The sequence below is a fragment of the Rutidosis leptorrhynchoides genome, chromosome 2, assembly GCF_046630445.1.
Source record: "Rutidosis leptorrhynchoides isolate AG116_Rl617_1_P2 chromosome 2, CSIRO_AGI_Rlap_v1, whole genome shotgun sequence".
Lineage (NCBI taxonomy): Eukaryota > Viridiplantae > Streptophyta > Magnoliopsida > Asterales > Asteraceae > Rutidosis > Rutidosis leptorrhynchoides.
The window spans coordinates 262,428,881-262,452,552 of record NC_092334.1 but is presented as its reverse complement, the minus strand read 5'-3'; positions in this window follow the sequence as shown (position 1 = coordinate 262,452,552).

Sequence of the window (23,672 nt, the reverse complement as noted above, 5' to 3'; positions counted from 1 at the left end):
ATCAACGTCATATTCCCTTTATTATGAAATCTCACTACACCGTACCAAGTGTAGTCACCGAAATGAAGTACTGTGCAACCGTTGAATACTGGTCGTCCAGTCCGATTGGGGTTGTCAGGCACGATAGATCTATCAACAGGATTCGCGTTTACAATACCCATGTAAATATTAGTTACCAAGCTACAGGGAAGTATGCCAGTGGTACAACTCAATGTAGAATATATTTTTAAGTACTTGTGTCTATTTCGTAAACACTTATAAAAGCAGTGCATGTATTCTCAGCCCAAAAATATATATTGCAAAACCAATTAAAAAGGAAGCAAATGAAACTCACCTAATGTATTTTGTAGTAAAAATACATATGATTATATTGAATAGTGCAGGGTTGGCCTCGAATTCACGAACCTATATCATTTGTATATATATTAATACATATTCTTGTAATCGAACAATTATGTATATATTATTATTAATGATATAACATTTATATTAATAACTTATATTCATTTTATATAAAAATATTAAGTTTCGTTATGTTATATGTAATAAATATATTTATATTTTTATATATATATTATTTGTTAGTTAAAATAGTACTTTAATAATACTTAGGTGATATTTGAAATAATAATAGTGTTAATACTGATATTATTAAAATTGATAATATTATCTGTAGTTCTATTAATAACTATATTAAGGGTATTTTCAATAATCAATCTCATAATAATGATAATATCAGTAGTTTTTAATAAAATGGAAAATTTAATAATAATGGTTATGTAATTATTAATTTTTGATAATAATACGTAATTCTTAATAATAATAATATCTATAAAATATTTATTTTATTGCTTATGATAACAAATTTAGTTATAACCTTACTAATAATCATATTCACAATAATAATGATATTGTTACTAATACTTTTGTGGGTAATAACACTAATAATACCAAAAATTTATAAAATGACACTAATAATAATATTTATAATAATAATTTGTGTTATGTTCATAATAATGTTAATAATAATAATAATAATAATAATAATAATAATAATAATAATAATAATAATAATAATAATAATAATAATAATAATAATAATAGTAATAGTAATAGTAATATTAATATTAATAATAGATAAAAATAAATGGGCTACCTTATCAAAGGAGGTTTTAAAAATAAACATGACGCAGCCCGAGCTCGAACCCGAGACCCCTTGTTCACTCTACTAACACCTAAACCATTTGGGCTGTGCCCCTTTTTCTGATTTATGTCAGCTTTATTTATTTATATTCTGTATTAATCTGTCTTCCTTCACCTTCCTCACGAAACAAAATTGACCAGAGAAATTTAAAAGCATAAAAACGATTTTGTGGTTTTAATTAAGACTTGTAAACGACCATAAAATTAGAAAGGGTGTTCTTGATTAACAAAAAAAAAATAAAAAAAATGAGAAAAACTGTTACTGCTGTCGCAAGAAAAACAGAAAAAATATTACCTCAAATTCGATTTGAAATTCATTTTAGATCTTGCTTCCTTCATAAAATAGTTTGCAAATCATATCTAGAAAATTTTTGAATTGTCAATTGAACGTGAAACATAAACATGAATTCGAATTTCCCTTAGAACAAATTGTTTGACTTTTTACCCGAAAAATTTGACCTTGAAATTCATATTCAATTTAAGGAATTGGGAGTTAAAATTTTACAGATAGTTCGCCCAAAAGATTACTAACACAACTGCATTTTCACAATTTGAAAATTGATTCGAATTTTGGTTATGGTTGAAAAGATTTAACGACAGGGAAACAAGCTGTTGTTTTTTTTTTTTTATTCTTCCTCCATTTAATTTGCCAATTGCAGTAATTAATATATAACGAAAAGTTTTTCTGTTTTCATATGTGATTGAAGTGGACTTGTAACAATTTCGAACAGGTCAAAAATCAAATACAGTACATATGGAATCAATCAGAAATAGGTGAAGAAGAAAAAGGAAGAAAAAAATAAAAACATAATCGGATGGATATCTAGATTCGTACGAATGAGGGTTTTTAATATTTAGTAATTTGTTTTCATCTGATTACTAAAATATAAATATGTTAAAAATACTGTTAATTATTAATCATAATTATTTTATTAATAATAATATTATTGTAAATAATAATGTTAATAAAATGTTAATATAAAAATAACAATAATAATAAAAGTGATATCAATATTAATGATATATGATAATTTTGTAAATTATAATAATTAATAATTCATTTAAATTATAACTTTAGTAAAGTTATTAAAATCTTAATTTTTCATAATATTAATGATAATATTAATGATAAAAAAAATAATAATGATCATAATAATTCTTAAGGATAATGGTAATAATAATAATAATAATAATAATAATAATACAAATAATATAAAAGATATAGCAAGTTTCAAGTATTAAATTTTCATATATATATTAGAAATAATAATAATACAAATGTTAATATTAATATTAATAATAATAATGAAAGTGATTATAGTAATATTAATATAATAATTTTATTCAAACTTGTGATATATTAAAATTTATTAATTATATCATATTTTCTATAATATTTCATATTTATAAATTACAATATTTATGATATTACTTCTGTTTAGAATTCATATATATTTACTTTTTTTTCTATTTACACACAAATGTTTGTGATTCGTCGGGAATAGTCGAAAGGTAACAGTACACAGGAACACAGTTCTAAAATTTTCGAGACTCAATATTACAAACTTTGCTTATCGTGTCGGAATCATATAAAGATTAAATTTAAATTTGGTCGGAAATTTTCGGGTCGTGACAGTAGCAAGTTCGCATGGCGGTAAAGATAAGCAATAGTATGCAGTAAGATCATACAGCAATAAAAGTAAGCAGTAGCATGCAGTAGTAATAAGCAGTAACATGCAGTATTATAACACAGTAGCATGCAGAAGGTCCCGCAGAAACAAGTAAACAAGCAAGTTGTAGATTAGTCCTATTAGTGAATCCTACTTGGTCCGGTCTAGACTCACTAATGCAACCTAATTCCCTACAACCAATGCTCTGATACCAACTGTAACAAAACCATCGTGTACGGATCATCGACAACAGGATCATTACAAGGTCAAACACTATATGCTGTTTGAAAACCAGTTTGCATTCGTAAAAAGATAGCGTTTTACAAAAGATGACTAGAAAACATTAACATGAGTACATGGTACAAAGGTCATTACAAAGCCATTGTTTTAAAATAACATAAGTCACGAATGCAAAATAAAAGTTCCATGCTTGAGACATCTCTAAGTAATGCTGTGGAAATCTAATACAGCAGGTCCATAACAGCAAGTCTATAACAGCAAGTCTAACAGCGGAAGCAACAACGTCTAAGCACCTGAGAAATACATGCTTAAAAAAGTCAACACGAATGTTTGTGAGCTATAGTTTGTTTGTAATCAGTAATGTAATGTAGGCCACGAGATTTCAGTACCTCAAACAAGCGTTTCAAATCAGTAATTCAAATCAGTAAGATAAAGTATATGTATAACCGTGGGCACCCGGTAACTAGACTTAACGTTTATAACCCCCTGAAAGTACACTTGGCGAGTGCGTATGTTCACGAAGTATTAAACACCCGTTAAATGCTAGCGCGACTAGCCCGAGTGGGGATGTCAAACCCTATGGATCCATATCTAAGATTCGCGTTCACCGGTTCAAAAACCAATGACTAAACGTTACCGTGCTAAGGGGAATGTTTATGCCGTTGTATAACCCACAAACATATAAAGTTTAAGTACTCGTGCCTAACATGTAAAACGTAAAAAGCGCATGTATTCTCAATCCCAAAAATAGTAAAAGTGGTAAAAAGGGATACTATAACTCACAGTGATAAAAGCGGTAAAGTTGGTAATGAAAGTACGCAAGTAGTAAGTCGGTCCGAAAGGTCGTCAACCTAAATCAAGGGTTACTAGGTCAGTAGGTTGTCTTTATAAATTCTAATAGTGCATAAAATAAGTTTAAGTGTCATCATCATCATCATTCATCATCATAAAAGCTAAGTAAGTTCGACAAGAATAGTGATCGAAACAATAGGCTGAATTCGGTCAGCTGCTACGACCTCTACGTAAATCAAAAAGACGCATAGTCAGTGGCCATGGCTCCGTATGTGAGTCCCCTAACAGCTGACCAATTTTCAGAACCTAACCCGTCTTCTTTTGACCGTGGCGATGGTTTAAGTGCGAGTAGGTCAGAAATTTCAGCACAACGTTAATAGGGTGTAGTGACTCTCGGAGGGCCATAAATCCTAAACCGTAACTCGGATTAAGACGAGGCCTAAATGGAAAATCATCTACTCGAACCGAAATAACTGAAAATAAACTTTCCAGTAGCCTCGGTGGCCTGATCATATATGAAAAACAGTAGGTAAGTGCTCCGGTGGGGTTCTTGGTGCTTGATGCTCATCACGGTTCTCATCCTTGATGCTTGTAGCTTCAAGTGTACAACTCGTTGATGGTTTAGCATTACTTTTGACCAAGATTCACCATCAATACACAATATGTTAAGACCAAGTAAGAACACAACTCATTCATGAGTCTTAGATGGATGATGAACCAAGGTTACATCATATCCTTAGTCTTATCACAATTTCAATTCACAATAACAACTAAAGTTACAAACTTTACATTAATTCAACAAGTATAAGCACAATCCAAGTCTAGAGAGGTGATGGAACCCTAAGCTAGAGAGCTTGGATCCATTTCACACAAGTTACAAGGTTGCAAAGCTAGAAAGCTTGAACCTTTGATGTTTTTGAAGATCTTGAAGCATAAAGCTTGGATCTTTAAGATATATGAAGATAAAAAAACACAAGTTTGAATCTTTTTAACAAAATAGTAAGATCAAAGCAAAAAGAACTTAGATCTAACAAAAAGATATGAAGATTCAAGCTAGAAAGCTTGCATCTTGTTTGTTCTTGAAGATCTTGAAGCATAAAGCTTGGATCTTGAAGATGCATGAAGATTACAAATAAAAGTTTGAATCTTTATTACAAAATAGAAAGATTAAAGTATAAAAGAAGTAGATCTACAAAAGATATGAAGATTCAAGCTAGAAAGCTTGAATCTTTGTTGTTCTTGAAAGATTCATGCTTGAATCAACAAGATATAAGTAAGGTCAAGCTAAAATGAACTTGATCTCCATAGATGAATGATGATGATACACGAAAATATTGAAGGAAAAGAGGAAGAAAAAGAAAACTTACAAGTATGAAAAGAAAGAAAGAACAAGTGTGTGAAAAATCAAAATGATCAATTGTTGGAATGAGAGACTAAAGGCTAGTATTTATAAGCATTAGAGATTCACATGGATTGATGAGGTGGCCATGAGGCCTCCTTGGTGGCCGAAATTTTTAGGGAGGGGAGGGGGAGACAAAACTTTACTTTTTGGCTAATGGTGTCTAAAGTGTATCCTTTTGCTAGAATCCCATGTGACAATTAGATAAACCTTATCCATTATGCTAGTATGACTCACTAATTAATTAATTTATTATTTATTTATTATTATGGGCCACTAGTAATTATGCTTGGGCTAATTAATTGGGTCACTAGCTAGAGTAGGGTGGGCTTGAGCCCAACAAGGTAGAAAGTCCAACAAGACTAACTATTAGGCTTTAGCAATTAAATAAATAAAATTAAGCATCCAAAGGCCCAAGTAATTATTATTACAAAATAATAATTAATATTTCGCAGTCCAAAAGTTCCGGTTCCGACAAAAGTCAAACGTGCGCGCAGTCCGCGGTTTATTCGTAATGGCAAGTAACACTAACGGTTATAAAGCATCCGGTGGACAAGTTAAGCATTTTACATACACCAAGGCAGGTTTTAAAGTATATATGAATATAAAACACGTATGCCAAGGTTCTGGAGTAATAAAGTAACACAGTACGCACAAATACGCAGTTTCGCAAAAATACAAAGCATAAAAGCTAGTCGAAAAAGTCGGGTCGTTACAGAGAAGATTGTCCAAATTCAAGCGAGGCTCAAGCCGGCCCGTGATCATCAAAAGAGCTATGCCGACCTTAAACGTGGAGATCGTGAATTTTAAATCGACGACCGCGTTATGTTGAAAGTCATACCTTGGAAAGGTGTAATCCGTTTCGGAAAGCGTGGAAAGTTAAACCTGTGATACATTGGTCCTTTTGAAGTCTTGGAGCGTGTTGGACCCGTTGCTTACTGTTTGGACCTTCCGACTCAGTTGAGTGCTGTTCACCCCACATTCTTGTCAAATTTGAAGAAGTGTCTTGCCGAACCAGAACTCGACATACCACTCGAGGAGCTTACGGTTGACGACAAACTCTATTTCGTGGAAGAACCTGTCGAAATTATGGACCGTGAGGTCAAGACCTTGAAACGCAACAAGATTCCGATCGTCCGAGTGTGATGGAATGCAAAACGAGGACCTGAGTTTACTTGGGAGTGAGAGGATCAGATGAAACAGAAGTATCATCACCTCTTCACAACTCCACCATCCACCTCAGCTTAAAATTTTGGGACGAAATTTTCATTAACAGATGGGTAATGTAACGACCCACCTTTTTCGACTTGCTTTTGTGCTTTGTGCTTTCACGAAACTGTGTATTTGTGCGTACTGAGCTATACTATACTCTGGGATCTTACTAAATGTGGATTACTTTCGTTTATATGTGAAAACATGCCTTTAAGAACGTAGGGTACTTAACTTGATCCCCGGAAGCCTTTATGACCATTGGTGTCACTTGACGTTTAGAACGAACTGCGTACTGTGTACACATTTAACTTTGGTCATAATTGGAATATTATGACTACGAAATACTAATTGTTATTTTATAATAACAATTACTTGGGTTTTTGGATGCTTAATTACGCTTAGTAATTTACTAAAGCACACTAGTTAGTCTTGTTGGACTTTCTACCTTGTTGGACCTTAGCCCACCCTACACTAGCTAGTGGACTATTTAATTAGCTCAATTATAATAAGTTAGTGACCCATAATAATGAAAGACAAATGCCCATTTATTAGAGGGAACATAATAGCATTTTTGTTAAGCATTATCCTTAATGTTGCATGGGATCCTAACATAAACACCAAATTTAGACAACCATTAACCAAAGAGCAAAAAGGTGTCCCCCTTGTCCCCTCCCAAACCCCATGGCCTAAACACCCTCCCCACACCCTCACCTCCTATAAATACCAAGCTTATCTCATTCATTTCACACTTGATTTCATTTACAAATTACACACACTTACTCTCTAATTCTCTCTCTAGTATTTCTCACTCTAAAAAGTGTAAGTTTTAAATTTTCTTTCTCTTCTTCTCCCCTTCATATACACGACATCATCATCATCATTTAATGGATCTAGCTTTTAGCTTTTGATCTTGTTATATCTTGTAGATTCAAACTTGGGTTTGAATCCTTCAAGAACATGAAAGGTTCAAGATTTCTAGCTTTGAATCTTCATTTACTTGTTAGATCTAGCTTGTGATTTCTTTGTTTTGTTATTAAGATCAAAACTTGTGTTTATGATCTTCATGTATCTTAAAGATCCAAGCTTTATGCTTCAAGATGTTCAAGAACACTAAAGATCCAAGCTTTCTAGCTTAGGGTTTTATTATTATGTTAAAGATCTTAGCTTTTTAGCTTATGGTCTCATTACTTTCATTATTTTGCTAAAGATCTTAGCTTTCTAGCTTATTGTCTCATTAATCTTGTAAAGATCCAAGCTTTCTAGCTTAGGGTTTTCTTAATACTTGAGATCTAAGTTATTATTGTAGATCTCACTTACTTGGAACCTTTTTGTGTTTGTTGTGATGATAAAGATCAAGTCTTCATCATCACATATGATGGAGATGCATAAACTTGTGTAAAATGGATAAAGGTTGAAGCTTTATTAGATCTATACAATAAAGAGGCAATCTTGATGTTCAAAACTTGTAGAATGATAGATTTTACTCTTATTTGTGTATTGATGGTTGAACCTTGGTCAAAGTGATGCTAAAACATCAAAGAGTTGTACACTTGAAGCTTACAAGCATCAAGGATGAGAACCGTGATGAGCATCAAGCACTAAGAATCTTACCGGAGCAATTGTTTATAGTTTTTCGGGGTCTTACCAGGCTCCTGGGCTTCTGGAAAATTGATTTTCATATAGTTCGTTGTGAGTATATGACTTTTCGTTTAAGCCTCGACTTAATCCGATATACGGTTTAGGATTTATAGCCTTCCAAAAGTCACTACGCCTTTGTAACGTTGTGCTGAAATTTCTGACCTACTCGCACTTAAACCGTTGCCACGGTCAAACAAAGACGAGTTAGGTTCTGAAAATTGGTCAGCAGTTAGAGGACTCACATACGGAGCCATGTCCACTGACTACACATCTTTTCGATTTGTATATAGGTCGTAAAAGCTGTCCGAAATCAGCCATTTGTTTCGATCTCTATTCTTGTTAAACTTACCTTAGTATTGATGAATGATGATGATGTTGATGATGACATTTAAACTTAATTTATTCACTTTTAACCCTTTTGGAACAACATACTGACCTAGTGACCTTTGACTTAGGTTGACAACCTTTCGGATCGACTTACTACCTGCATACATTTCATATCGACTATTACTACTTATTCACTGTGAGTTATAGCATCCCTTACTACTTTTTACTATTTTTGGGACTGAGAATACATGCGCTTTTTATGTTTTACATACTAGACACGAGTACTTAAACTTTACATATGTGTGGGTGATATAACGGCACAAAGATTCCCCTTAGCTCGGTAACGTTTAATCATTGGTTTCCTAACGTTGAACGCGAATCTTAGATATGGATCCATAGGGTTTGACAACCCCACTTGGGCTAGTCGCGCTAGCATTCAATGGGTGTTTAATACTTTGAGGACAAACGTACTTGCCAGGTGCAATTTTAGGGGGTGATATAGATACGTTAAGTCTAGTTACCAGGTGCCAACGGTTAAGCATATACTTTTCATACTGATTTAAACTGCTGATTGAAGCTCTGAAATCTCGTGGTCTACATTACTTTACTGATTACAAACTATAGTTCACCAACATTCGTGTTGAATTTTAAGCGTGTATTTCTCAGGTGCTTAGACGATGTTGATTCCGCTATTAGAATTGCTGTCTTGGTGTTATAGACTTGCTGTTATGGACCTGCTGTGTGAGATTTCCGCTGCATTACTTAGAGATGTCTCAATCATGGAACTTTTCTTTTGCATTCGTAACTTATGTTATTTTCAAATAATGACTTTGTAACGACCTTTATGTCACGTTATCTTTTGTAAAACGCTATCTTTTATGAATGCAAAACTGGTTTTCAAACAGCATATAGTGTTTGACCTTGTAATGATCCTGTTGTTGATGAACCGTACACGATGGTTTTGTACGGGGCGTCACAAACGTGATCAAGTATCTTCGTATCGTATTCATCATCGAAAAAGTTTTAAAAATCGTATTAAGTAACTATTCACCCCCTCTAGTTACTTACGGCCTCTTAGACACATGTAAACATAGAGATGATATTTACATTGTTTTTAAAGGCTGTAACACTTAACACAGACTCAAATTTTAACCAATTCCAATACCCGCCCATGTATTGAATCTTAAAGTCACTGAAACCTTCGGCTAAACATAATGGATAAATAGTGTAAAGAGCACCAACATCTCTTACCTTAGCCATAATAATGAGATCATTCTCCTGTACCGAGATAATATCCGAACCTGTAAGTATCATCTTCTTGTTTTTCGTTTTAGAATTCGAAGCTTTAGAAGCATACGAAGAACTCTCATTCGGTTTAGTCCCAATCCTAAAAACATTTTCCTCAACAGGAGGATTAGTCGTAGGAGTGACAACAGGGGGAGGAGAAGCATTATTACTCTTCGGACGAAACACCTTTTCAACAGACTGTTTCGCCTTCACCGAATCAAATTTCAAAGCTTCCACGTAAAGATGAAAACTATCAATCCAAATGTCAGCAAGCCTATTCTCCATGGCCAAAACATGTTGTACGCTCATAAATATAATGAAAGCAAACCTTTTAGCCAATTTCTCCCTTTTCCTAGTGATGTGTGCAGCGGTGTTGATAATGCTAAAAATGAACATATATTTCATAGCATTATTCCTCAAGAAAGACAAGCTTTTAGTTGCAATTGTCCTATTTACAAGTGATATTCGGTTAAATAATAAAAGGTGAAGACAAAAGATAGATTCAACGAATTGAAGACGCAAACGACCAAAAAGCTCAAAAGTACAAAATACAATCAAAGAGGTTCCAATTATTGATAAGAAACGTCTCAGAATTACAAGAGTACAAGATTCAAAACTAAAAGTACAAGATATTAAATTGTACGCAAGGACGTTCGAAAATCCGGAACCGGGACCAGAGTCAACTCTCAACGCTTGACGCAACGGACTAAAAATTACAAGTTAACTATGTATATAAATATAATATAATATATAATTTATTATATAAATTATATATATATTATATTTATATATTAAAACCGTCGGCAGACTAGGATCCAAACTTGTGTAAGCTGGATTTACAAACTTCGCGACTCGCGGAGTTTGTAGTGCAAAAATGCCGCGACTCGCGGAGCACCAAATTCTGAAACTGCCTATAAAAGCCAACGCATTTGATCCGTTTTAAATATCCATCCATCAATCTCTCTATCTATATGTAAACGTATATATATATATATATATATATATATATATATATATATATATATATATATATATATATATATATATATATATATATATATTTTAATTTTAATTTTAATTTTAATTTTAATTTTAATTTTAATTTTAAATCCTAATAATAAGGGTATGTTAGCGAATGTTGTAAGGGTGTAAGTCGAAATTCTGTCCGTGTAACGCTACGCTATTTTTAATCATTGTAAGTTATGTTCAACCTTTTTAATTTAATGTCTTGTAGCTAAGTTATTATTATGCTTATTTAATCCGAAGTAATCATGATGTTGGGCTAAAAATATTTAAATTTGGGTAATTGGGCTTTGTACCATAATTGGGGTTTGGACAAAAGAACGGCACTTGTAGAAATTAGACTATGGGCTATTAATGGGCTTTATATTTGTTTAACTAAATGATAGTTTGTTAATTTTAATATAAAGATTTACAATTGGATGTACCTATAAATAACCATATACACTCGATCGAACACGATGGGCGGGGTATTTATATGTACGAATAATCGTTCATTTAACCGGACACGGGAATGGATTAATAGTCTATGGAATTATTAAAACAGGGTTGAAATTATGTACAAGGACACTTGGCATAATTGATAACAAAGTATTAAAACCTTGGGTTACACGCAGTTGATAACCTGGTGTAATTATTAAACAAAGTATTAAAACCTTGTTACAGTTTAAGTCCCCAATTAGTTGGAATATTTGACTTCGGGTATAAGGATAATTTGATGAGGATACTCGCACTTTATATTTATGACTGATGGACTGTTATGGACAAAAACCATATGGACATATTAAATAATCCAGGACAAAGGACAATTAACCCATGGGCATAAAACTAAAATCAACACGTCAAACATCATGATTACAGAAGTTTAAATAAGCATAATTCTTTTATTTCATATTTAATTTCCTTTATTTTATATTTAATTGCACTTCTAATTATCGTACTTTTTATTTATTGTTATTGTATTTAATTGCATTTTTAATTATCATACTTTTTAATTATCGCAAGTTTATTTTATCGCACTTTTATTTATCGCAATTTCATTATCGTTATTTATTTTATGCTTTAAATTAAGTTATATTTATTTTTAATATTTTACATTAGGTTTTAACTGCGACTAAAGTTTTAAAAATCGACAAGCCGGTCATTAAACGGTAAAAACCCCCCCTTTTATAATAAAAATATTACTTATATATATATTTGTATTTTTATAAATTAAACTAATATAGCGTTAAGCTTTGTTTAAAAGATTCCCTGTGGAACGAACCAGACTTACTAAAAACTACACTACTGTACGATTAGGTACACCGCCTATAAGTGTTGTAGCAAGGTTTAAGTATATCCATTCTATAAATAAATAAATATCTTGTTTAAAATTGTATCGTATTTAATAGTATTTAGTTGTAAAAATAAAGCTATTTTATATACACCTCGCATAACATCAAGTATTTTTGGCGCCGCTGCCGGGGAACGCCGAAGCGAACGCTATATATATAAAAAAAAATTTTTTTGTTAAGTTGTAGTCAACTTTTATAAAAGTATATACATTTTAAATATAAAAAGTTATAAAATATAAAAAGAAAAACAAAAATATTTATATATTTTTAAGAGTTTATTAAATATATAAAGTTTTTTTTTTAGTTTATAAAAATATAAGTTTTATTTAATTTATATAAATTGTATATATAAATATTAAAACAGAAAAATATATAAAATATAAATAAAAAAATAAAAAATATATATATATAAATCTGAACCTGTCCGAATTTGAACCTGTTTCTGAACTGAAACTGCAACCTCCTCGACCCGCGGAGTTTTTGAACTGGGTTCACCGCAACTCGCGGAGCCTCCCTGACAGACAGGCCACATAACCCTAATCGCATTAATTACAGAGTATTATTAATTAATTATTATTAATAAACCCTAAATTAGTTTAATTATTATTATTATTTAGTTTAAGTTTTTAAATTAATTAATAATATTAAATTATAATTAGTTTTATTTATATATAAAAAATTAATACTTTTATAAAATAAAAAATATAAAAATAATATTTTTATAAAAATTGTATTCTTTATCAATTTTAAGCCTATTTTTATTTTTGTAACTTTTTAATCGTTTGTTCGTAATATTTATATTTTTCGCTCGTAGCTAGTTTTAAGTTCTAGTTTTAAGTTCTAGTATTTTTCACCAACGAGCTTTTAGCTCAGTGGTACCCGATGCCTTTGATCCCTGGGCCCACAGTGGGGGAAGCTTTGACCCAAGTAAGGCGCAAGTTCGATTCTCAGTCTGGGCGCCCCGCATGGAATTATTTCTCCCTCCGGGGGGAAATTTGTGAAGTGTTTCGGGGGTCTAGCTAGCTGGGGTAAAAATCGCCTTGCCGTCACTGTGGGTACTGGGAGGAGGTACTTTGCCGGCACAGGTCTCTTTCGGGGTGGGATTGGTGGGTGCTACGGCACACAGGGTTAGCGTGTCCCTGCCAACTTACACGTTTTGACCCAAGTTCTAGTATTTTGCCGTAGTTTATTTTTATTTCTAGATTTTTAGGCTTTGCCGTAAAATCCCTTAAGTGCTTTTTCTTTAGACTAAGATATAGGTGCTTTAGAATTTTGTGACGCCTTTTTAAGTTTTGGTACCTTTTTTAAGATATTGCCATTTGGGATATAGTTTTTCTTTTAAGCTTTAATATTTTTAGACGCAACTTTTAATTTTTTAGTTTTTAGTTCCTTTTTAAGTTTTAACGCGCTACTTTCTTATTTTTATTTTTCGATGCCTTTTACCTATGTATCAATTATCACTCCAATTAGTAATCTCAATTTGCAATTTTAATTTTAAGTTAGTGATAATAATAAGATTGGGTTAGTCGAGTGTTTTAAAGTTTTATAGTCACTCTTTTTCTTTCTTATTTTTCGACGCCTTTTATTTTTCAACCCTTTTCTTTTTCGACCTTTTTCGACGCGCTCTTTTTCTTTCTTATTTCTCGACATTCTAGTTTTAGGACATAGATTTTTATTCTATTTCTTCTCTAAATTTCTTAAAATTACGAAAATTTATTTTAAGTGGTTAAATTGATAGACATCAAAATTTTCTGGTTCGTAGTAATAGTTGGATTTGTACGTGGACCGGGTTTTTGGAGCCAAACAGTACTCAATTATATTGAGACCAAACAAATCCTGCCCCTCTGCTGCATCTTTTGGCTATTCGAAACGTGGGCAAAATCAGAAAAGTCTATTAATTAGATAACTTATATAATTTTTCTTTCCTTTTAAAAACTAATAGGATATTCAGTGAATGCACCGAGCAAGACATTCACCACCTTTTATATGTTCACCACCTGTAACTCGATCAAGACATCTAGCTAATATTGTCGCCGTTGATTTTTCTTTAGAATCATCATCCAGTCGACCAAGTACTCCAATTCAAATTTCCAATAATCCATTTTTTGAACCCGACCTCACAATTGAGAATCCGGAGAATATTCAGGGACAATTCATAGATCCTGAACCATTAATTTTTCCTCCGGAACCACCAATCATTCAAACAGAGATTGTTGAGGAATGAACCATTAAATCAGAATCCTCTAGTGATTCAGATTCAACAAATTCAATCATGGAAAATCTGGAACCTTTAAGTATGGAAGACCGAATGAGAGCTAAACGCACTGACCAAGGTCACGCAATTACTCATCCAGACATTAATGCGCTAGATTATGAAATCAAAGGACAAATCCTACACATGGTGACTAATCAATGCCAATTTAGTGGTGCGCCGAAGGAAGATCCAAATGAACATCTTCGTACCTTTAATAGGATCTGCACACTATTTAAAATCCGAGAAGTTGAGGATGAACAGATATATCTCATGTTATTTCCCTAGACTTTAAAGGGAGAAGCCAAAGATTGGTTGGAATCATTACCTGAAGGGGCGATTGATACATGGGACGTTTTAGTTGAAAAATTTCTTAAACAATTCTTTCTGGCATCTAAAGCCGTAAGACTTCAAGGAGAAATTGTTACGTTCACACAGAAACCGAATGAAACTCTATATGAGGCGTGGACAAGATTTGGAAAGTTATTAAGAGGATGTCCGCAACATGGTTTATGAAATGTCCCGTTCTTATTGATTAAAAACGTTCCATATTAATTGATTTCGTTGCGAGGTTTTGACCTCTATATGAGACGTTTTTCAAAGACTGCATTCATTTTTAAAACAAACCATAACCTTTATTTCATAAATAAAGGTTTAAAAAGCTTTACGTAGATTATCAAATAATGATAATCTAAAATATCCTGTTTACACACGACCATTACATAATGGTTTACAATACAAATATGTTACATCGAAATCAGTTTCTTGAATGCAGTTTTTACACAATATCATACAAACATGGACTCCAAATCTTGTCCTTATTTTAGTATGCAACAGCGGAAGCTCTTAGTATTCACCTGAGAATAAACATGCTTTAAACGTCAACAAAAATGTTGGTGAGTTATAGGTTTAACCTATATATATCAAATTGTAACAATAGACCACAAGATTTCATATTTCAATACATATCCCATACATAGAGATAAAAATCATTCATATGGTGAACACCTGGTAACCGACATTAACAAGATGCATATATAAGAATATCCCCATCATTCCGGGACACCCTTCGGATATGATATAAATTTCGAAGTACTAAAGCATCCGGTACTTTGGATGGGGCTTGTTGGGCCCGATAGATCTATCTTTAGGATTCGCGTCAATTAGGGTGTCTGTTCCCTAATTCTTAGATTACCAGACTTAATAAAAAGGGGCATATTCGATTTCGATAATTCAACCATAGAATGTAGTTTCACATACTTGTGTCTATTTTGTAAATCATTTATAAAACCTGCATGTATTCTCATCCCAAAAATATTAGATTTTAAAAGTGGGACTATAACTCACTTTCACAGATTTTTACTTCGTCGGGAAGTAAGACTTGGCCACTGGTTGATTCACGAACCTTAAGTTCCTTGGATAAACCTACTGGAAAAGAGAAAGATGGATCTAGCTTCAACGGATCCTTGGATGGCTCGAAGTTCTTGTATTAGAATGATAACCTACTGTAAGAAACAAAGATTTCTTGAGGTTGGATGATCACCTTACAAGATTGGAAGTGAGCTAGCAAACTTGAAAGTATTCTTGATTTTATGTAACTAGAACTTGTAAAATATATGAAGAACACTTAGAACTTGAAGATAGAACTTGAGAGAGATCAATTAGATGAATAAAATTGAAGAATGAAAGTGTTTGTAGGTGTTTTTGGTCGTTGGTGTATGGATTAGATATAAAGGATATGTAATTTTGTTTTCATGTAAATAAGTCATGAATGATTACTCATATTTTTGTAATTTTATGAGATATTTCATGCTAGTTGCCAAATAATGGTTCCCACATGTGTTAGGTGACTCACATGGGCTGCTAAGAGCTGATCATTGGAGTGTATATACCAATAGTACATACATCTAAAAGCTGTGTATTGTACGAGTACGAATACGGGTGCATACGAGTAGAATTGTTGATGAAACTGAACGAGGATGTAATTGTAAGAATTTTTGTTAAGTAGAAGTATTTTGATAAGTGTCTTGAAGTCTTTCAAAAGTGTATGAATACATATTAAAACACTACATGTATATACATTTTAACTGAGTCGTTAAGTCATCGTTAGTCGTTACATGTAAATGTTGTTTTGAAACCTTTAGGTTAACGATCTTGTTAAATGTTGTTAACCCAATGTTTATAATATCAAAATAGATTTTAAATTATTATATTATCATGATATTATGATGTACGAATATCTCTTAATATGATATATATACATTAAATGTCGTTACAACGATAATCGTTACATATATGTCTCGTTTCAAAATCATTAAGTTAGTAGTCTTGTTTTTACATATGTAGTTCATTGTTAATATACTTAATGATATGTTTACTTATCATAATATCATGTTAACTATATATATAACCATATATATGTCATCATATAGTTTTTACAAGTTTTAACGTTCGTGAATCACCGGTCAACTTGGGTGGTCAATTGTCTATATGAAACCTATTTCAATTAATCAGGTCTTAACAAGTTTGATTGCTTAACATGTTGGAAACATTTAATCATGTAAATATCAATCTCAATTAATATATATAAACATGGAAAAGTTCGGGTCACTACAGTACCTACCCGTTAAATAAATTTCGTCCCGAAATTTTAAGCTGTTGAAGGTGTTGACGAATCTTCTGGAAATAGATGCGGGTATTTCTTCTTCATCTGATCTTCACGCTCCCAGGTGAACTCGGGTCCTCTACGAGCATTCCATCGAACCTTAACAATTGGTATTTTGTTTTGCTTAAGTCTTTTAACCTCACGATCCATTATTTCGACGGGTTCTTCGATGAATTGAAGTTTTTCGTTGATTTGGATTTCATCTAACGGAATAGTGAGATCTTCTTTAGCAAAACATTTCTTCAAATTCGAGACGTGGAAAGTGTTATGTACAGCCGCGAGTTGTTGAGGTAACTCAAGTCGGTAAGCTACTGGTCCGACACGATCAATAATCTTGAATGGTCCAATATACCTTGGATTTAATTTCCCTCGTTTACCAAATCGAACAACGCCTTTCCAAGGTGCAACTTTAAGCATGACCATCTCTCCAATTTCAAATTCTATATCTTTTCTTTTAATGTCAGCGTAGCTCTTTTGTCGACTTTGGGCGGTTTTCAACCGTTGTTGAATTTGGATGATCTTCTCGGTAGTTTCTTGTATAATCTCCGGACCCGTAATCTGTCTATCCCCCACTTCACTCCAAAAAATCGGAGACCTGCACTTTCTACCATAAAGTGCTTCAAACGGCGCCATCTCAATGCTTGAATGGTAGCTGTTGTTGTAGGAAAATTCTGCTAACGGTAGATATCGATCCCAACTGTTTCCGAAATCAATAACACATGCTCGTAGCATGTCTTCAAGTGTTTGTATCGTCCTTTCGCTCTGCCCATCAGTTTGTGGATGATAGGCAGTACTCATGTCTAGACGAGTTCCTAATGCTTGCTGTAATGTCTGCAAGAATCTTGAAATAAATCTTCCATCCCTATCAGAGATAATAGAGATTGGTATTCCATGTCTGGAGACGACTTCCTTCAAATACAGTCGTGCTAACTTCTCCATCTTGTCATCTTCTCTTATTGGCAGGAAGTGTGCTGATTTGGTGAGACGATCAACTATTACCCAAATAGTATCAAAACCACTTGCAGTCCTTGGCAATTTAGTGATGAAATCCATGGTAATGTTTTCCCATTTCCATTCCGGGATTTCGGGTTGTTGAAGTAGACCCGATGGTTTCTGATGCTCAGCTTTGACCTTAGAACACGTCAAACATTCTCCTACGTATTTAGAAACATCGGATTTCATACCCGGCCACCAAAAATGTTTCTTGAGATCCTTGTACATCTTCCCCGTTCCAGGATGTATTGAGTATCTGGTTTTATGAGCTTCTCTAAGTACCATTTCTCTCATATCTCCAAATTTTGGTACCCAAATCCTTTCAGCCCTATACCGGGTTCCGTCTTCCCGAATATTAAGATGCTTCTCCGATCCTTTGGGTATTTCATCCTTTAAATTTCCCTCTTTTAAAACTCCTTGTTGCGCCTCCTTTATTTGAGTAGTAAGGTTATTATGAATCATTATATTCATAGATTTTACTCGAATGGGTTCTCTGTCCTTCCTGCTCAAGGCATCGGCTACCACATTTGCCTTCCCCGGGTGGTAACGAATCTCAAAGTCGTAATCATTCAACAATTCAATCCACCTACGCTGCCTCATATTCAGTTGTTTCTGATTAAATATGTGTTGAAGACTTTTGTGGTCGGTATATATAATACTTTTGAACCCATATAAGTAGTGCCTCCAAGTCTTTAATGCAAAAACAATCGCGCCTAATTCTAAATCATGCGTCGTATAATTTTGCTCGTGAATCTTCAATTGTCTAGAGGCATAAGCAATCACCTTCGTTCGTTGCATTAATACACAACCGAGACCTTGCTTTGATGCGTCACAATAAATCACAAAATCATCACTCCCTTCAGGCAATGACAATATAGGTGCCGTAGTTAGCTTTTTCTTCAATAACTGAAACGCTTTCTCTTGTTCATCCTTCCATTCAAATTTCTTCCCTTTATGCGTTAATGCAGTCAAGGGTTTTGCTATTCTAGAAAAGTCTTGGATGAACCTTCTGTAGTAACCAGCTAGTCCTAAAAATTGGCGTATGTGTTTCGGAGTTTTCGGGGTTTTCCACTTTTCAACAGTTTCTATCTTTGCCGGATCCACCTTAATACCTTCTTTGTTCACTATGTGACCGAGGAATTGAACTTCTTCCAACCAAAATACACACTTTGAAAACTTAGCGTACAATTCTTCCTTCCTCAATACTTCTAACACCCTTCTCAAATGTTCACCGTGTTCTTGGTCATTCTTTGAGTAAATAAGTATGTCATCAATGAAAACAATGACAAACTTGTCAAGGTATGGTCCACACACTCGGTTCATAAGGTCCATGAACACAGCTGGTGCATTAGTTAAACCAAACGGCATGACCATAAACTCGTAATGACCGTAACGTGTTCTGAAAGCTGTCTTTGGAATATCATCTTCTTTCACCCGCATTTGATGATACCCGGAACGTAAGTCAATCTTTGAATAAACAGACGAGCCTTGTAGTTGATCAAATAAGTCGTCGATTCTCGGTAGTGGGTAGCGGTTCTTGATGGTAAGTTTGTTCAACTCTCGGTAGTCGATACACAACCTGAATGTACCATCTTTCTTCTTGACAAACAAAACAGGTGCTCCCCACGGTGATGTGCTTGGTCGAATGAAACCACGCTCTAAAAGTTCTTGTAATTGGCTTTGCAGTTCTTTCATCTCGCTGGGTGCGAGTCTGTAAGGAGCACGAGCTATTGGTGCAGCTCCTGGTACAAGATCTATTTGAAATTCAACGGATCGATGTGGGGGTAATCCCGGTAATTCTTTCGGAAATACATCAGGAAATTCTTTTGCAATGGGAACATCATTGATGCTCTTTTCTTCAGTTTGTACTTTCTCGAGTGTGCTAGAACAGCATAGCAACCTTTTCTTATTAGTTTTTGTGCCTTCAAATTACTAATAAGATGTAGCTTCGTGTTGCCGTTTTCTCCGTACACCATTAAGGGTTTTCCTTTTTCTCGTATAATGCGAATTGCATTTTTGTAACAGACGATCTCTGCTTTCACTTCTTTCAACCAGTCCATACCGATTATCACATCAAAACTCCCTAACTCTACTGGTATCAAATCAATCTTAAATGTTTCGCTAACCAGTTTAATTTCTCGATTCCGACATATATTATCTGGTGAAATTAATTTACCATTTGCTAATTCGAGTAAAAATTTACTATCCAAAGGCGTCAATGGGCAACTTAATTTAGCACAAAAATCTCTACTCATATAACTTCTATCCACACCCGAATCAAATAAAACGTAAGCAGATTTATTGTCAATAAGAAACGTACCCGTAACAAGCTCCGGGTCTTCCTGTACCTCTGCCGCATTAATATTGAAAACTCTTCCGCGACCTTGTCCATTCGTGTTCTCCTGGTTCGGGCAATTTCTAATAATGTGGCCCTGTTTTCCACATTTATAACAAACTACATTGGCATAACTTGCTCCGACACTACTTGCTCCGCCATTACTCGTTCCGACACCATTTGTTCCTTTCGTTCTATTAACCCCTGGTCTTTAGACCTCACACTGTGCCGCGCTATGACCATTTCTTTTACACTTATTGCAAAATTTGGTGCAGAACCCCGAGTGATACTTTTCACACCTTTGGCATAGCTGCTTCTGATTGTTGTTGTTGTTGCGGCTATTATTGTTGTTGGGATGATTGTTGTAGTTGCTGTTGTTGTTGTTGTTGTTGGGCCGTTTGTTGTAGTTGCGATTGATGTTGCGATTGTTGGGATAATTGTTGCGATTATTGTTGTAATTGCTGTTGTTGTTGTATTGGTGATTCTTATCACCGTTTTCCTCCCACTTTCTTTTGAGTTGCTTCACATTGGCCTCTTCAGCAGTCTGTTCTTTAATTCTTTCTTCAATCTGGTTCACTAGTTTGTGAGCCATTCTACATGCATGTTGTATAGAGGCGGGCTCGTGTGAACTTATATCTTCTTGGATTCTTTCCGGTAATCCTTTCACAAACGCGTCGATCTTCTCTTCCTCATCTTCGAATGCTCCCGGACACAATAGGCACAATTCTGTGAATCGTTTTTCGTACGTGGTAATATCAAATCCTTGGGTTCGTAACCCTCTAAGTTCTGTCTTGAGCTTATTGACCTCGGTTCTGGGACGGTACTTCTCGTTCATCAAGTGCTTGAATGCTGACCACGGTAGTGCGTACACATCGTCTTGTCCCACTTGCTCTAGATAGGTATTCCACCATGTAAACGCAGAACCTGTGAAGGTATGCGTAGCGTACTTCACTTTGTCCTCTTCAGTACACTTACTTATGGCAAACACCGATTCGACCTTCTCGGTCCACCGTTTCAATCCGATCGGTCCTTCGGTTCCATCAAATTCCAAAGGTTTGCAGGCAGTGAATTCTTTGTAGGTACATCCTACACGATTTCCTGTACTGCTAGATCCAAGGTTATTATTGGTATGTAGCGCAGCCTGTACTGCGGCTATGTTTGAAGCTAGAAAAGTACGGAATTCCTCTTCATTCATATTCACGGTGTGTCGAGTAGTCGGTGCCATTTCCTTCAAAATAGTCAAATGGAACAAGTTAATCATACAGAATATTAAGAGTAGTTAATAGTATTTCGTAGCATAATATGAACTCATTTATAAAAGCTTTTTCTTCATATTAGCGTTTTATAAGTTTAAATTCGGGTAGTACCTACCCGTTAAGTTCATACTTAGTAGCTAATATACAATTCAACTACTACAATTCTATATGAAAAACTGATTATAATAATATTTCGCGTTCAAACTTTTACACAATATTTTACAAACTTACAATACCGCTTATTTTACATATAGCATGAAATATAGCACACAATAAATTTGATACAAGATGGTTGTGAAGATAATTCTAGCTAGTACACAAGTCGTTCAGCAAAGGCAATAAAGACACGTAATTCATACGTCCAGAAACAAGTCATGCATTCTGGTTTTACTAGGATTACTTCCCATCCTTGGTCTTGTGGAACATAACCGTTATGGCCGTTGATAAGACAACGTGTTGTAACGTCGTCAAAGGGACGAGGGTTACGTAATGTCCAACAGTCCCGTAACAATCTAAAAACCTCATTTCTTACCCCAATTACCGACTCCGTCACTTGTGGGAACGTTTTGTTTAATAGTTGTAGCCCGATGTTCTTGTTCTCACTTTGGTGAGAAGCGAACATTACTAATCTGTAAGCATAACATGCTTCTTTATGTTGCATGTTAGCCACTTTTTCTAAATCACGAAGTCCAATATTCGGATATATTGAGTCAAAATAATTTCTTAACCCATTGCGTAAAATAGCATTTGGGTTCCCCGAAATATATGCGTCAAAGTAAACACATCGTAACTTATTGGTTTCCCAATGTGATATCCCCCATCTTTCAAACGAAAGTCTCTTATAAACCAAGACATTCTTGGAACGTTCTTCGAATGTCTTACAAACTGATCTCGCCTTAAATAGTTGTGCCGAAGAATTCTGACCGACTCTAGACAAGATTTCATCAATCATGTCTCCGGGTAGGTCTCTTAAAATATTGGGTTGTCTATCCATTTTGTGTTTTTATACTGTAAAAATAGATAAGAGTTAGATTCATAAAAAAAATACTTATTAATACAAGCAATTTTTACATATATCATAAAGTATAAGCATACTATATTACATATATTACACCACACGAATACAACTATCTTATTCCGACTCGCTTGTTTCTTCTTCTTCGGTTTTGGTTCGTTTTGCCAAGTTTCTAGGGATATATGATGTTCCCCTAATACGAGCCGTCGTTTTCCACATTGGTTTAGAAAAACCTGGTGGTTTAGAGGTTCCCGGGTCATTGTTACAACTTAAGGACTTCGGGGGTTGACGATACATATAAAGTTCATCGGGGTTGGAATTAGATTTCTGTATTTTTATGCCCTTTCCCTTATTATTTTCTTTTGCCTTTTTAAATTCAGTTGGGGTAATTTCTATAACATCATCGGAATTCTCGTCGGAATCTGATTCATCGGAGAATTGGTAATCCTCCCAATATTTTGCTTCCTTGGCGGAAACACCATTGACCATAATTAACCTTGGTCGGTTGGTTGAGGATTTTCTTTTACTTAACCATTTTATTATTTCCCCCACCGGTTCTATTTCTTCATCCGGTTCCGATTCTTCTTCCGGTTCCGATTCTTCTTCCAGTTCCGACTCTTCTTTCGGTTCCTCTTCGGGAACTTGTGAATCAGTCCACGAATCATTCCAATTTACATTTGACTCTTCATTATTATTAGGTGAGTCAATGGAACTTGTTCTAGAGGTAGACATCTATCACATAATATCAAACACGTTAAGAGATTAATATATCACATAATATTCACATGTTAAAAATATATAGTTTCCAACAAAATTTGTTAAGCAATCATTTTTCAAGTAAACACGGTCGAAGTCCAGACTCACTAATGCATCCTAACAAACTCGATAAGACACACTAATGCAAAATTCTGGTTCTCTAAGACCAACGCTCGGATACCAACTGAAATGTCCCGTTCTTATTGATTAAAAACGTTCCATATTAATTGATTTCGTTGCGAGGTTTTGACCTCTATATGAGACGTTTTTCAAAGACTG